Raw genomic sequence first — 16,254 nt, 5'->3', positions numbered from 1 at the left:
GAGAGAGAGAGAGAGAGAGAGAGAATCTCAAGCAGGCTCCACACTGAGCACAGAATCTGACACAGTGCTGAATCCCACAATCCTGGGATCATGACCTGAGCCAAGATCAAGAGTCAGATGCTTAACCAACTGAGCCATCCACATGCCCCGAGAATATGTCAATATATTTAAAACTTAGAAAGAAGAAGATATGTATTCTTCACTCATTCATTTGCCAGTTATGTGCCAAATGCTTTCATTGGCCAGATGCTACTCTAGCATTGAAGGTACAGTAGTGGGTGATACAGAAAACCCAAGACTTTTGTCTAATGGGAGATACAGATGAGACAACCAGGGCTTGATAATGAAATACACGTTTTTGTTATGTGCATTTCTAGAAATGGTTTGTGTAGTGAACTTGATACTGAGATGCACCAATGTTCAAAAGATAGACAATATAGGAAAAATATATAATTATTTCTGATTCTTATCTTTAAAAAAAAAAACAACAACAATTGTAGGGGCACCTGGGTGGCTTAGTTGAACGTCTGACTTGGGCTCAGGTCAGGATCTCACGGTTCATGAGATCAAGCCCCACACTGGGCTCACTGCTCTCAGCACAGAGCTTACTTTGAATTCTCTGTTCGCCTCTTTTTCTGCCCCTCCCCAACTTTCTCTCTCTCTCTCTCTCTCTCTCTCTCTCTCTCTGTCTCAACTAAATTTAAAAAATTTTTAAATGAAATAAAAACTATTATAGAATAATTTTTTAAAGAAAAAAAATAGTGCAAAAGCTTAGAAAATAAAAGTCCCACCACTGTTGGGGTGCCTGGCTGGCTCAGTCAGTAGAACAGATGACTCTTGATCTTAGGGTCATGACTTTGAGCCCCTTGTTGGGTATAGAGATTACTTTAAAAAATAAATAAAAGTTGGGGCGCCTGGGTGGCTCAGTCGGTTGGGCAGCCCACTACGGCTCAGGTCATGATCTCGTGGTCTGTGAGTTCAAGCCCCACATCGGGCTCTGTGCTGACCGCTCAGAGCCTAGAGCTTACTTCTGATTCTGTGCCTCCCTCTCTCTGCCCCTTCCCTGCTTGGTTTCTCTCTCTCTCTCTCTCTCTCTCTCTCTCTCTCTCTCAAAAATAATAAAAAAAAATTAAAAAAAATTTTTTAAATAAAAGTCCCACCGCTGTCAATTCTACTACCTGTCAATATATACTGTTTGGAACATATCCTCCCGGCCTCTCTCTTTTTTTAATGTTTATTATTTTTATTTATTTATTTATTTTAATTTTACATTTATTTTTGAGAAACAGTGAGACAAAGCGTGAGCAGGGGAGGGGCAGAGAGAGAAGGAGACAGAATCTGAAGCAGGCTCCAGGCTCTGAGCAAGCAGTCAGCACAGAGCCTAATGTGGGGCTCGAACCCACAAACTGTGAGATCATGACCTGAGCCGAAGTCGGATGCTAACCAACTGAGCCACCCAGGCCCCCCAATGTTTATTACTTTTTGAGAGAGTCACAGAGAAAAGGAGAGAGAGAATAGCAGGCAGACTCCCTGCCATCAGCACAGAGCCAGACACAGGCTCACACCCATGAAACGTGAGATCATGACCTGAGCTGAAACCAAGAGTTGAGCACTTAACTGACTGAGCAAACTAGGTGCCCCTCTGGTCTTTTTATGATACATATAATCATTTTTACATTGTCTACATTAATACTTTAAATGCGTTTTTAAAGAGGAGTATCTGAGGGGCACCTAAATGACTTGGTTGAGCGTCCAACTTTGGCTCAGGTCATGACCTCACGGTTCGGGAGTTTGAGCCGCTGCTCAAACTGCTTTCAGCATAGAGCCCACTTTGGATCCTCTGTCCCCCTCTCTCTCTCTTCCCCTTCTCAGCTATCACTTTCTCAAAAATAAACATTAAAAAAAAGAAAAGAAAGGCGCACCTGGGTGGCTCAGTCAGTTGAGCGTCCAACTTGAGTTCAGGTCATGATCTCACGGTTTGTGGGTTCGAGCCCCGCGTCGGGCTCTGTGCTGATAACTCAGAGCCAGGAGCCTTCCAATTCTGTGTCTCCCTGTTTCTCTGCCCCTCCCCTGCTTATGCTCTGTCTCTCTCTCTCTCAAGAATAAGCATTAAAAAAGAATTAAAAAATCAATCAATCAGTAAATAAGAGGAGTATCTGAAAGGCTGCACCAGCAAAGGATAGAGCGACTCTCCTATACTAGAGAAGCTGGGAGTGGTCTCAAGGTAAGGAGGGTGCAGCCCAGTAGATGCAGAAGGTAGACTTTTGAGCTTGCCACAACCGAGACTCCATTACTGACTGTGTGATCTTAACCACTGAACCTCTCTAAGCATCCTCCTCCTTACCTGTGACATGGGGATATAGTTACTGCTTAATGAAGCGAATGTGAAAATTTAATGGAATAATATATGTGAAAAATTAGGAACATGCTTGCTCAGTAAATGGCTGGATATTCAAAACACACTGTTCGTTGTGTTAGATGATGAGTTGACTATTTTAAAGGTACAATATCAAAGTAACTTTAATAATAACAATAATAAAAGGCTTTTTCAGGAAGGATGTATGCTACATGTATTGTAGAAAATGTACAAAATGAAGGTAAGCTTATGCTCTTCCTCTGGAACACACACAAATAAAATTGCCCATATTTCTACTCCTGCTTACCCCCAAGAGATAGTCCCTGTTAACATTTTGGAGCATAGCCCCCCATCTTACTGAGGCATGTACTTATATACGTATATAAAGGAGAGCTTTAGTATTTACAAAAAAATTTTTATGGTCTATGTTGTGTTTTAGCATAATAAACTAGATCATTTATTTTTCTAAATTTAGGGTTTTTATGCTTTCTATTTCATTTTAATACAATTCAGTTACATAATTGTTTTAAAGTTACTGATGTTCATATTATAAAAAGCATGGAATGGGAGTTAAATCTAGGTTCAAGCTGTGTGGCCTCAGGCAAGTCACTAAACTCCTCTGAGCAATGAGAGCAGATGGGATTAAAAAAATAACCTCAAATTTTAGTATAAACGAAAATTCTCTCTGAAAATGCTTACATTTAATTTGACTTTTCTGGCTCTGATAATATAACCGATAAGAACTTTTCATTAGGCGAAGTACAGTTCATTATTAATAACTTGAGCTATTAATGAGTACATTTATATAACCAGGGCTTCTTTGGAAGTCTGTATATTCTAGTACAGATACAGACTACTATCTCCACAATGGCTTTTGATGTATTCAGATGCCAATGCGAAAGGAGGAAAGAAAGGCTGGAGACCACCAGGGAATACGTTTTCCAACTAACAAGATACAGACTTGACACCTTACTTTTTTTTTTTTTTCAACGTTTTATTTATTTTTGGGACAGAGAGAGACAGAGCATGAACGGGGGAGGGGCAGAGAGAGAGGGAGACACAGAATCAGAAACAGGCTCCAGGCTCCGAGCCATCAGCCCAGAGCCCGACGCGGGGCTCGAACTCACGGACCGCGAGATTGTGACCTGGCTGAAGTCGGACGCTCAACCGACTGCGCCACCCAGTCGCCCCCCCTTTTTTTTTTTTAATGTTTATTTCTTTTTGAGAGAGACAGAGCATGAGGGGGAGGGGCAGAGAGAGAGGGAGACACAGAATCTGAAGCAGGTTCCAGGCTCCCAGCTGTCAGCACAGAGCCGGACATGGGGCTCCAACTCACAAGCTGCTAGATCATGACCTGCACTGAAGTTGGATGCTTAACTGACTGAGCCACCCAGGAACCCCCTTTCTGTATAAAGAAGGGAAAAAAGGCTACCCGATAGGAGAAGCTTCTCACAGACCCCACCTCCAGGTATGTATTTAAAGACATAATTCTGTTTGCTCTGTAATTTGTTTAATGGCTAAGCCTGCCATTTAGTTGCTTTGGAGAAACTACAATTATTGCAACATGTTAGTCCCATAGTAGGCATTTAACAGGACAGTTTGAATTATAAGTAGCACACAAGGTTTCTCTTTGTACAATAAACACCCTTTTGTACTACCAATTAAAATGCGAAATATGTGTATATTTTTTTAAATGTCTAAAGGAAGTATAACATAAAATGTCATATTAGTTTCAGGTGCACAACATAATGATTCAACAGTTATAAACATTGTGGAGTGCTCTCCATGATAAGTGTAGTCACCATCTATCACCATACAAAGTTATTACAATATTATTGACTACATTCTCTATGCTGTACTCTTCTTCCCAGTGACTTATTTGTTTTATAACCAAGTTTGTACTTCTTAATCCCCTTCACTTATCTTGCCTATCCCTTCACCCCCCTCTCCTCTGGCAACCACCAATTTATTTTCTTTATTCGTTTTTGTTGTTTGCTTGTTTTGTTCTTAGAAATCATGTGGTATTTGTCTTTTTCTCCCTTGGTACGTTTAGTATAATACCCTCTGGGTCCATCCAGGCTGATGCAAATGGCAACATTTCATTCTTTTCTATGGCTGAGTAATAACTTCATTGTATATCTATAAACATATCTTCATCCATTCATCAATCTGTGGATCCAGGTTGCTTTCATATCTTGGCTATTGTAAATAATGTTGCAACACACATAGGGGTGCATATATCTTTTCAAATTAGTGTTTTCACTTTCTTTGGATAAATACCCAGAAATAGAATTACTAGATCATATGGTACTTCTATTTCAAGTTTTTTGAGGAACCTCCATGCTGTTTCCACAGTGGCTGCACTAATCTACATTCTCACCAACAAGGCACAAGGGTTCTCTTTTTTCCACATCCTCATCAAAGCTTGTTATTTCTTGTCCTTTTGATACTAGCCAGTCTGACTGGTGTAAGGTCATAGCTCATTGTGATTGTGCTTTGCGTTTCCCTGATGAGTAGTGATATTAAGCATCTTTTCATGTGTCTATTGGCCATCTGTACGTCTTCTTTGGAAAAATGTCTATTCAGGCTTTCTGTCCATTTAAAAAAATTTTTTTTTAACGTTTATTTATTTTTGGGACAGAGAGAGACAGAGCATGAACGGGGGAGGGGCAGAGAGAGAGGGAGACACAGAATCGGAAACAGGCTCCAGGCTCCGAGCCATCAGCCCAGAGCCTGACGCGGGGCTCGAACTCACGGACCGCGAGATCGTGACCTGGCTGAAGTCGGACGCTCAACCGACTGAGCCACCCAGGCGCCCCTCTGTCCATTTTTAATAGGATGATTTGGGGTTGTTTTTGGTGTTGGGTTGTATGATTTCTTTACATACTTAGGATATTCACCCCTTATTGGATATATCATTAGTAAATATCTTTCTCCCAGTCAGTAGGTTGCCTTTTCGTTTTGCTTATGGTTTTCTTTGCTGTGCATAAGTTTTTTAGTTTAATGTAGCCCCAATGATTTCTTTTTTTGCTTTTGTTTCCCTTGCCTGGAAAATGTATTTCCTGAGACATATCCGGAAAAATATGGCCAAGGTCAGTGTTCGTGAGTTCGCTGCCTATGTTTTCTTCTAGGAGTTTTATGGTTTCAGGTCTCGCATTTAGGTCTTTAATCCATTTTGAGTCTATTTTTGTGTTTGGTGTAGGAAAGCAGTCCAGTTTCATTCTTTGTACGTAGCTGTCCAGTTTTCCCAGCACCATTTGTTGAAGAGACTGTCTTTACCCCAGTTGCATATTCTTGCCTCCTTCGTTGTAGATTAATTGACCTTACAAGCATGAGTTTCTCTCTGGGCTCTGTATCCTTTCCTGTTGATCTATATGTCTAATTTTTGTTCCAGTACCATACTGTGTGTGTGTGTGTGTGTGTGTGTGTGTGTGTGTGTGTGTGTGTTAGAGAGACAGAGAAAGTGCGAGTTGGGGAGAAGGGCAAAGAGAGAAAGGGAAAGAATCTTTAGCAGGCTCCATGCTCAACATGGAGCCCAACTTGGGGCTCAATCCCATGACCCTGGGATCATGACCTGAGCCAAAACCAAGAGTTAGATGCTCAGCCTACGGAGCCACCCAGGTGCCCGCATACTGTTTTGATTATTATAACTTTGTAATATGGCTTGAAATAGGGTATTGTGATACCTCCAGCTTGGTTCTTCTTTCTCAAGATTGTGTTGGCTATTCAAAGCCTTTTGTGACTCCATACAGCTTTTATGGTTTTTTTGTTCTGGTTGTGTAAAAACAACACATATTTGTAATCATCATTTATGGGAAGATTTGAATAGGAGGATTCAGCAGTCAGAGTTCTTAGTTAGAAGCCACAGAAAGCAAAGCTGGTTGATTTAAGGAGAAGAGGGGTTTATTAGCACCTGCTGTCTAGCTTACAGCATCGCTGGGGTGGCTGGCGTCGCATTGGACGCTATGCGACAGCCTATGCATGGTCCACAATGTCACCTAAAACCCCATCTGCTGAGAATAGCTCTCCATGCCACATGTACCACCAACGCTGCTGGAAGCACTCATGACTCAGATTCAGATGATTCAGAGTGAGAAGTGGATTGAGGCAACTAGGTCACTTGCCCCACTCCGGTTACAAAGGAGACTGGGGTGGCAAGGGCCGTTGAGCTTCAGTACGAGAGCTGGGCCTTCCGACCGAGATTCATCACTCGGGGAATTCCCCAAAAGTATGAAGGGATTTGGATGCTGACAGCTAAAGGAAAACAAATATCACCTACCCAATAGTAGTTGTCCTAACCATGAGTGTAGTTAGGGATTTAAATTACTCACTTATGAATAGTCCAGGTACAGCCAATGCCAAAACATCTTTAGCCTCAGCACTTCTGAGAGAAAAGGCAGGGAGGGTCCCCACTGATTTCCTAGACATAGGAGGTGTGTTCCTTGACTCCGGGCTTGAGATTCAGAAAGCATTATCACCCAAAAAACACTGCAGCGCAGTAATTTCCTGGCCTTACCAAAATAAGTCAGGTTTTCCTATTATACGCTCTTAAACACCCGTGCCTCTTATTGAAATGAGTATAAATGTTTACCAAGAGACACGTACAAGAATGTTCTTAGCAGCTTTACACATAATAGCCCCAAACTGGCAGTAACCCAGATGTCCGTCAACATTAGTGTAGTAGAAATGAGAATAAATTATGATATAGTCATAGAATACTACAGAGCAGTTAAAAAAAAACAACTTGGTATTACATGTAAAACATGACACAGTGTTGAACAAAAGCCAGACCTGAATGCATACTGCACAAGCTGATTTATATAAAGCCTCCAAACATGCAAAATTAAGCAAGGTTGACCTACAAAAATGGATCACATAAGAGCCAGTTAGTAACTGGGAAGGGGAATGAGGAGGCATTCTGGGGTATGAGAATGTTCTATATACTGTTCTTGATGGTAGGTACATGGGTGTATGCGTATTTAAATATTTATTTCGCTCTACCCTTGAGATTCCTTCACTTTTTTGTACTTAATATTTGTTCTATATCAATAAAAAGTCATTTTAAAAATTTAATCTCTGCTGGTGGAATTCAGAATAGAGGTTACCTCTGAGAGATGGTTATGTCTGAGAAGGGGCATGAAGGAGCCCCCTAGGGGTTATATGTTGATCTGGTTGATTACCTGGGTATCTACATAAAAATTCATCTAGCTGCACACTTAAAAGTTAGTTCTTTTTTTTTTTTTTTATGTTTATTTATTTTTGAGAGAGACAGAGACAGAATGCGAGTGGGTTAGGGGCAGAGAGAGAGGGAGACACAGAATCCGAAGCAGGCTCCAGGCTCCGAGCCGTCAGCACAAAGCCCGATGCGGGGCTTGAACTGACAAACCGCGAGATCATGACCTGAGCCGAAGTCAGACGCTGAACCGACTGAGCCACCCAGGCACCCCAAAAGTTAGTTCTTTTTAACTGTACATATGTAATGCCTCAAATTTTTTAAGTTTTTTCATTTGAGAGAAAGAAAGAGTATGTGAGCAGAGAAGGGACAGAGATAGAGGGAGAGAAATTTTCAAGCAGGCTCCATACTGTCATTGCAGAGCCCAATGCAGAGCTCGATCTCATGAACCATGAGATCATGACCTGAGCTCAAATCAAGAACCAGACACTTAACCAACTGAGCCACCTAGGTGCCCCTATAACTCCTTAATTTTTAATAATATGTTTGAAGAAAAGTATGTTTCCAGTTTATTTCTTTTAAGGTTTATTTCTTTGTTTTTGAGAGAGAGAGAGTGCGCATTCGTGAGCAGGGGAGGGGCAGAGAAAGAAGGAGAGAGAGAATCCCAAGGAGTCTCCATGCTGTCAGTGCAGAGTCCGATGTGGGGTTCGAACTCATGAATGATGAGATCATGACCTGAGCCAAAATCAAGAGTCAGACACTTAACCAACTGAGCCACCCAGGTGTCCTTGTTCCCACTTTAAAGCATCAATATAAATTTAGGAACACAGTCCTTTCATACATTGAAAACTGCTTAGTGTTCTAGTGGTCTCTGGAGAGTATTTATAGCTATGGCAACACAACAGTCTTAGGACTGTTGGTTTAATGAGTCCTGCTTGAAATCCAAGATTGTGTTTGTGACTTTGAACTAAATCCCACATCTGAGATGGCGGATTATGACCATTTTCTTTACCTTTTCCTTTATGAGCAGCTCAAACACAGAAAGTTACAAACGGATGAACCTGAAAATTATTTTTACCTGTTGAAAAGCTTGCACTCTAACGTGTTCGTGCCTGCGAATTATCTTTGTGCATAGAGCCAGAGGCTGAAGGATTTATGACTGGTGGGGAAAATACTGTCTCTTAGTAATGTGTGAAAAACAGCAGCCCTTCCCTGTTTAAATCTTGTTTGTGATCAGGAAGCCTGCCAATGTGGTTAATATTCAAGGGTACTCTGCAGATTGTTCTTGCTGAAGGGCAAGCCCAAGTTAAACAGTGGGACAAATGTATGCACAACTACCTTCAAAAGTATGTGGACGGTGCCTGCCATGTGATCGAGCCACCCCGATGCAACAGTGTGACGGAAACAGTCTGTTGCTGTTTATACAATGAGTGGTGATATCCAGGATTTTCTTAGAAATCCTTGGGATTAAGAGGTTGAAATCAGAGAATATGGAGAGATTACATACTGCACAAATGTTATTGTAGGTGTCTGATGTCAACATGCCAATGTCAGTGAGTATTTCTCATGAGTCACTTGCACAGTATCACTCCTCCTCTATAGGTTGCTCTTTGATTTTCCCCTATGCTCGCAATGAGAAATTGGTACTGAACGATTGGACTGTGGAAACTCCTCTTCGTCTTTGTGACCCTCAAGTCTGTATCAGCTCACATCTGGGCTGGAACAGCTGCCTCCCTTGTCTTTCCACCTCCATTTTGCAATGTTAGTTGAATATGACTTGAGCACCTCCCATACACAAAGTGGATGCTTTGCTTACACAGCTTGTGAAAACCATGGATTTTTCTTTCACAGAAGTCATTCGTGTGCCATCTGCTCATGAACTTTGTTGGAAGCAACAAAGTAGAGTAGAGTGACTGATGGCTGAGAGTACTAGCTGTGGAACCAGACTGCCTGGGTCCAAATCCTGGTGATGCCACTTACTTGCTATTTAACGTTAGACAAGTGACTTCACCTCTCGGTGCCTCAGATTCCTTATTGTGTAATGGGAATAACACCGCTGACCCCCTGAGGCTTTTGTGAAGAGTAATTGAACTAAAACATGTAAAACACACTTAGGACAGTGTCTTAGCACACAGTAGCCGACAAAACATTTGCAAATTATTAGCAATTTTTCATAAAACATGCTTTTTTTCTAAAGTATTTATGGTAACGAATTCTCTTTGCTTGTGATAGGGCAGGAGACTGAAGGATGTATAGCAGGTGGGTAAAATGCGCTTTATTAGAAATGTGAGAGGGGTGTCTGGCTGGATCAGTCAGTGGAGCGTGCAACTTTTGATCTCGGGGTTGTAATTTCGAGCCCCATGTTGGGTGCAGAGATTACTTTAAAAAAAATCGTAAATTGGGGCGCCTGGGTGGCTCAGTCGGTTAAGCGGCCGCCTTCAGCTCAGGTCACGATCTCACAATCCGTGAGTTCGAGCCCCGCGTTGGGCTCTGTGCTGACCGCTCAGAGCCTGGAGCCTGTTTCAGATTCTGTGTCTCCCTCTCTCTCTGACCCTCCTCCGTTCATGCTCTGTCTCTCTCTGTCTCAAAAATAAATAAACGTTAAAAAAAAAAATCGTGAAAGAAAAAAAAAGAAATGTGAGAAAGACACCAGTCCTTCCCTATTTTGTGATAACCATAAAACAGAATGCTACAGAGCAATGAAATAGAATGAACCACTGCTACCTGCAAAATATGATATAGCATTGAACAAAAACCAGACAAGAATACATACTACACAATCCCATTCATATAGAGTCCAGAAGAGGCAAAACAAAGCAATGGTGATATAAGTCAGAATAGAATTATTTTTTTTTCTTTTTCCCTAAAGCCCAATGCCTTTAATTCTAAACTCTCAGAGAATAGGGACCCTGACTCCATCATTTTTGTGCCTCTGCTTGGGCCTCTATAGTGGTTGGTCTAATTATCAGAATTACCAGGGATGCTGTTATTAGTTTCATTTTCTCGTTTCCTTTCTGGGATTTTCCAACTAGTCTGGAGTAGGGACCACAAATTTGTACGTGTTATGTCTAGTCTGTGAGGATACCCAGGGGAGAAACCTAGGGACCAGATACTCCAAACTCCTCCCTGCTCTCGTGTCTTGCTGGTGCCTCCCAACAGCCGAGCCCAACCCGAAGGCAAGACAAGGAGCCTGATGATGTCATCTTCCCAGGTCAGCCCCTTGGGGGATGGTGCAGAAGGATGGAGAGTGGGTTTTGGGGAAGGCATCCAGCACCTTTGCTAACTCACTGAACGTGAACCAACATCAACTCTGTTATTGTCCCATTTTACAACTGAGGAACCTGGGGCCCAGAGGCAGATCCTCAAGTTTTTCTCACTAGCAATGTTCACTTCTACCTACAGGGTAGTATTCCATTACAGAATTTGCACCAAATCTCATAGGGTCTGACTGCTCCCATTGAATGCCCAGCTCATTTTAGCTCCTTGATCTTCACATCTTCATCCTTCTTCTCCTTCCCCATTTATAGTCACAGCTTGTTCCATAAATATATATAATGTTGGGGTCATTCAAGGAAGCACCACCCAATTCTCTCATTCTCTAGAGTAATCAGCAGCCCAAGTTCTATGTCTTGTATTCATTTTCCATTCCCTAGCTAGACTGTAAGCTGTAGGAGGGCAGAAACAAAGTCTTACATGATCTGTATCCCACACCCCTTAGCAGAGCAGAACACATGGCCCATATTCAACAAATTCGTTTTGTTTTGTTTCGGTTTGGTTTTTTAAAGTTCATTTATTTATTTTGAGAGAGTGTAGTGCAAGTGCGGGAGGGGCAGAGAGAGGGGGAGAATCCCAAGCAGCTCCACACCATCAGCACAGAGCCCGGCACGGGGCTCAAACTCATGCAACTGTTAAGATCGTGACCTGAGCGAAATCAAGAGCTGGACCCTTAACCCACTGAGCCACCCAGGTGTCCCAACAAGTTCATTTTGATTGGTTTGGTTGGTTAATGATTATTAGTTGCATAACAGATAAGCTATTTTAGCATTGGAATCTTCTGGCCTAGAGGTAGAGAGAAACAAATATTTTCATTCATAGCTGTTTAGAGTAGAAGTTGATAAACTGTCAAAATGCCCGTAGCCAAAATGTCAAAATTTAATACAATTCTTTAAAAAAAGCATTAACTTCTAACTTGGCAATCTCACTTCTGGAAGTTCATATGAAGAAGAAATAGACAGATATGTGCGAAGACTTACGGACAAGTATGTTTATCTCGATGTTATTTATAATAGTACACATCCGGGGCGCCTGGGTGGCTCAGTCGGTTGAGCGTCCGACTTCGCTCAGGTCAGGATCTCGCGGTTTGTGAGTTCGGGCCCCACATTGGGCTCTGTGCTGACAGCTCAGAGCCTGCAGCCTGCTTTGAATTCTGTGTCTCCCTCTCTCTCTGCCCCTCCCCTGCCTCTCTCTGTCTCTCAAAAATAAATAAATGTTAAAAAAAAAATTTATAATGGTACATATCCAGGTGCATATACATTGTGGGAGACTGATGATCAGTCAATGTTCAGAGCAGGCAGAGTAGTGGAACTCTGTCTGCCCCACAACTTGGGAGCAATGTTTCAGGAAGACAAGCTACAACCTCCACAGCCATCAGCCCCAAACAGCAAGGACGGAACCAATGACTGCCAGCTTCCATAATTTTGCCATCCCTCCCCCACGTTCCAATTTAGGACCGATCACAAAAAGCCAAATCCATTCCCCCTAACCAATCACATGGTGCCCGCTTCTAATTAGTCCACCTCCAGTTTCCCATGCCAACGACCTCTGATCAGGGCATGCCTGAGACATTTCTTTCCACTATAAAGCCTTCAATTCCTTTGCTTGCCTTTGAACCTCTGCCAAACACAGACGATGGTGGATGACTTCCTCGCTGCAACAAGTTCTGAATCAATAGCCTTTGTTCTCGTTTGGGTGGTCTTCATTTATTTCCATAACTGGTAACAACCCAAAGGGTCTGACAATAGAATATTTAAATAACTTACGGCATATCTGTATCATGGAATGTTACACAGTGATTTAAATAAAGTTTTTTGAGGAAAATTAAGTCAATTGGTAGCATGCTCATGAAATAATATTGGGTAAAAAAAGGAAGCATGTAGGTAATTGGTTCTTCTGAGTTGGTGACACTGTATTATTTTCATTTTCTATTTATGTCTTTCTATAATTTCCAATTTTCTACCTTGAATATCCATTTATTTTTGTAATAAGAAACGTTTAACTTAAAAAATTATCTTTGGCGCACCTGGGTGGCTCAGTTCATTGAGTGTCCGACTTCAGCTCAGGTCATGATCTCACAGTTCCTGAGTTCAAGCCCCACATCGGGCTCTGTGCTGACAGCTAAGAGCCTGGAGTCTGCTTCAGATTCTGTGTCTCCCTCTCCACTCTCTGCCCCTCCCCCTCTCACACTCTGTCTCTCTCTGTCTCAAAAAAAAAAAAAAAATGTTTTTAAATTTAAAAACACCCAATTATGCTTTTACCCCTTGGAACTGGTTTTGGAAATGCTATTTTATGGGAATATTGCAGCCGACAGAGTTATTTTAAGAGGCAATGTAAATATTTACTTTTGTGCTATAACCTTTGCCTTGTTTGTAGTCTAGTTTAAGTCAAGACAAGAGACAAGCACTTACGTTTCTAGATAGTTGCATGAATATTACAAATAGCTAAAGCACCATGCTGACAAAAATGGACCTTTTCAAAATAGCAACACAAAAATTGGTTACATCTAATTTTATAGAAAGCAATTTTTATCTAGCTATTTCATAATAATTATTTGGCTGCAACATATATTCCAAACAAGAAGGAAAGCAATTTAAAAATTCTACCAAAATAAACTTAATAAAGCTTTTAGATAATGTGAATGAATGAATTGCTTTTTAAATTTCTGGGTTTTGTTAACCTATAAAATAACTATTAAGAAGGGACTGAAATCATATAATATATTTGAATATCATAAATACATTTAATTTAATACATTAAATTGTAAAAAATATACAATTTACATTCAGAGAAAAGTGGTGTGGATTTTTCTTATTGAAAAACAAGAGGGAACAGAAAGCAAATCTTTACTTATTAAATCTTTGCCCGGAGGAGGCTGACAAGTGGAAAAAGGGTTGTAAATGTTTGTTTTTGTTTCCACTTAAAACACCAAAGTTTGCTATTTTGCCAGCTTTGAAAGTCTGCCTTTTCTTTTCTGAGGGGCTGGGGTGGTAGAAATTGGAGGCTATGGCCTACCAGTTCAAAAGACCCGGAGGGGTGTTATTTCCTTTTCTTCCCAAGTTTCAAAGTCTACGGGCAGCTCAACCAGTTCCCAAGGTTAAAGAGAGGATGTGACGTCACTACTTTTATTCTTCCCCCCCCACATCCAGTTCAGGACCAGGTATTCCCTTCTAAATATTTCTCAAAACCCTTGCCTCCAGATTGATTTATTGACCATCTACTGTGTGTCAGGCTACCCCTGGGGTTACAGCAGTAAGTCAGACTCTGGTGGAGAACCCAGGAGAGCTTACGCTCTGGTTGATTCCGCCCCACTGAAGACAAACCAAACAACCGCACCACTCCCCATAGCACTGATCATTTCCCCTCCTAACTTGCAGCGCACGCACGTGTCCCATTTTACAGATGAAGACACGGAGGGCTGGAACAGCTACCTAACGTGCCTTAGGTCACAGAGTCATGAAGGGCTAGAATTCTTTACGATTTTTATCCATTCTCCACCCACAAAGTATGGATGGTGTACCATCAATCTGCCTCTGTTAGGCGTATCCTCTGGGTATAGTGGTGAAGAGAAAAGAAGAAGTTTTCTGCCGTATGCAGTTTGTATTCTAGGTGAAGCAAGTAATAAATAACAATAGTATCAGAGAAGGATTGTCCAAGGGAGTAGCTGCATGGGTACCTAGAAATGGGAGTGAGGCAAGCCCACTTAAAAATTTTTACTTATTTACTTTTTTTAGTTACAGTGTAATTAACATGCAGTGTTATCTTAGTTTCAGGTGTACATATAGTGACCCAACGATTCTATACACTACTCTGTGTGCATCACAGTAAGTGTACTTTTAGGGAAGGCCACTTTTTAAGTCTCCGTAACCTCTGTAGATGTACCTTGTGTTTTCTACCTCTGTTCGTTTTCCCAGAGTGCTTAAGAGCAAAACCTTTCGTAGGATCAGACCAGTTTTCTGATCAAGCAAGAAAGGAAGCTGGTATATTGGCTTCGCTCAGCTACTGCAACAAAGTTCCACAAGTCCAGGGGCTTAAAACAACAGAAATTTATTGTTGCTGGTTCCGGAGTTTGGAAATCTGAAATCAACATGTCAGCCAGGCCATGTTCCTTCTGAAACCTGCACAGGAGAATCTTTCTTTGTATCTTTTCTCATTTCTCGTGGCTTGTGACAGCCCTCGGGATTTCTTGGCTCTGCTGCTGCAGCACTTCGATCTATGTCTCTGCGTCTCTATCTCGGTGTCTCTGCTCTTCTCATAAGGACACCAGTCATGCTGTGTCCAGGGCCCACCTCACTCTACTGTGACCTCATTTTAACTGAACTATATCTGCAAGGTCTCTATTCCCAAATAGGGTTACATTCCAAGGCACTGGGGTTAGCACGTCATCTGTTATCATGAAGACATATTTTATTTTCATAGAGTCAGATTTATTGGTCTTTTGGGTGTTTTAATTCTTTCTCAGAAAGGCACTCCCTACTTTGAGACTAAGGGAAAATGCTTCCATGGCTTCATGTTTTTGTCATTTTTTATGAGTAATTCTTTGATCTGTCTGAAATTTGAGAGTACAGTATCTCGACATATGTCTGTCTTCACAGCAATGCCCCATGTCCCCTATGCCCCCCCCTCAACAGACACAAAAAAAGCAAAAGAAAAATGACCAGAGGACAAACCAGGAAAGCAACCTGTGACTCGCAATGCAAAGTATATTTTGAAAGCCAGTGTCATTAATATATAGAGTCCCTATAAATCACCAAAGATGAATGATACAATAGAAAATTTGCAAAGGGTTGGGATAGTTCACTGGAAAAGAATACTTAAACATACGGAAGGATGCTGAGCTCATTGATATTAGATAATGCAAATTAAAATTATGTCAAAATGCTATTTTGTCATGTATCAGAATGCCAAAGATTTCATAACCCACTTTGACCAGAGTTTGGGAAACCGTCATTTACATTTTTAGCAAAAGGAGTGTAAATCGTTGCATCCAGTATAGGTGGCAATTTGGCAATACCTATGGAAATTAAAAATGAACTTATTCTTTGAGTGCGTACTTTCATTTCTAGGAAAAAGATGCCAGCACATTCCTGGGCCACCTGGTGACTCAGTTGGTTGGGTGACTGGCTCTTGATTTTGGCTGAGGTCATGGTCTCGTGGTTGTGGGATCAAGCCCTGTGGGAGGCTCCTTGCTGAGTGTGGAGCGTGCTTGGGAATCTCTCTCTCCCTTTTTCTCTGCCCCTCCTCTGCTTGCATGTGCTCTCTCTCTCTCTCTCTCTCAAAATAAATAAATAAATATTAAAAATAATTAAATGGCAATATATTTTAAACAAAACAATAAATGTCAATATTATATCACAACATGATACCATATAATACACTAGTGGTATCATCAATATGCTTTTCCTCATACAGAAACTGAGGTAGATATTTGCTGGGTACATAACATAAAATC

The sequence above is a fragment of the Herpailurus yagouaroundi genome, unplaced genomic scaffold, assembly GCF_014898765.1.
Source record: "Herpailurus yagouaroundi ecotype Mexico unplaced genomic scaffold, PumYag 29, whole genome shotgun sequence".
NCBI lineage: Eukaryota > Metazoa > Chordata > Mammalia > Carnivora > Felidae > Herpailurus > Herpailurus yagouaroundi.
Note: the sequence above shows the minus strand (reverse complement) of the source record.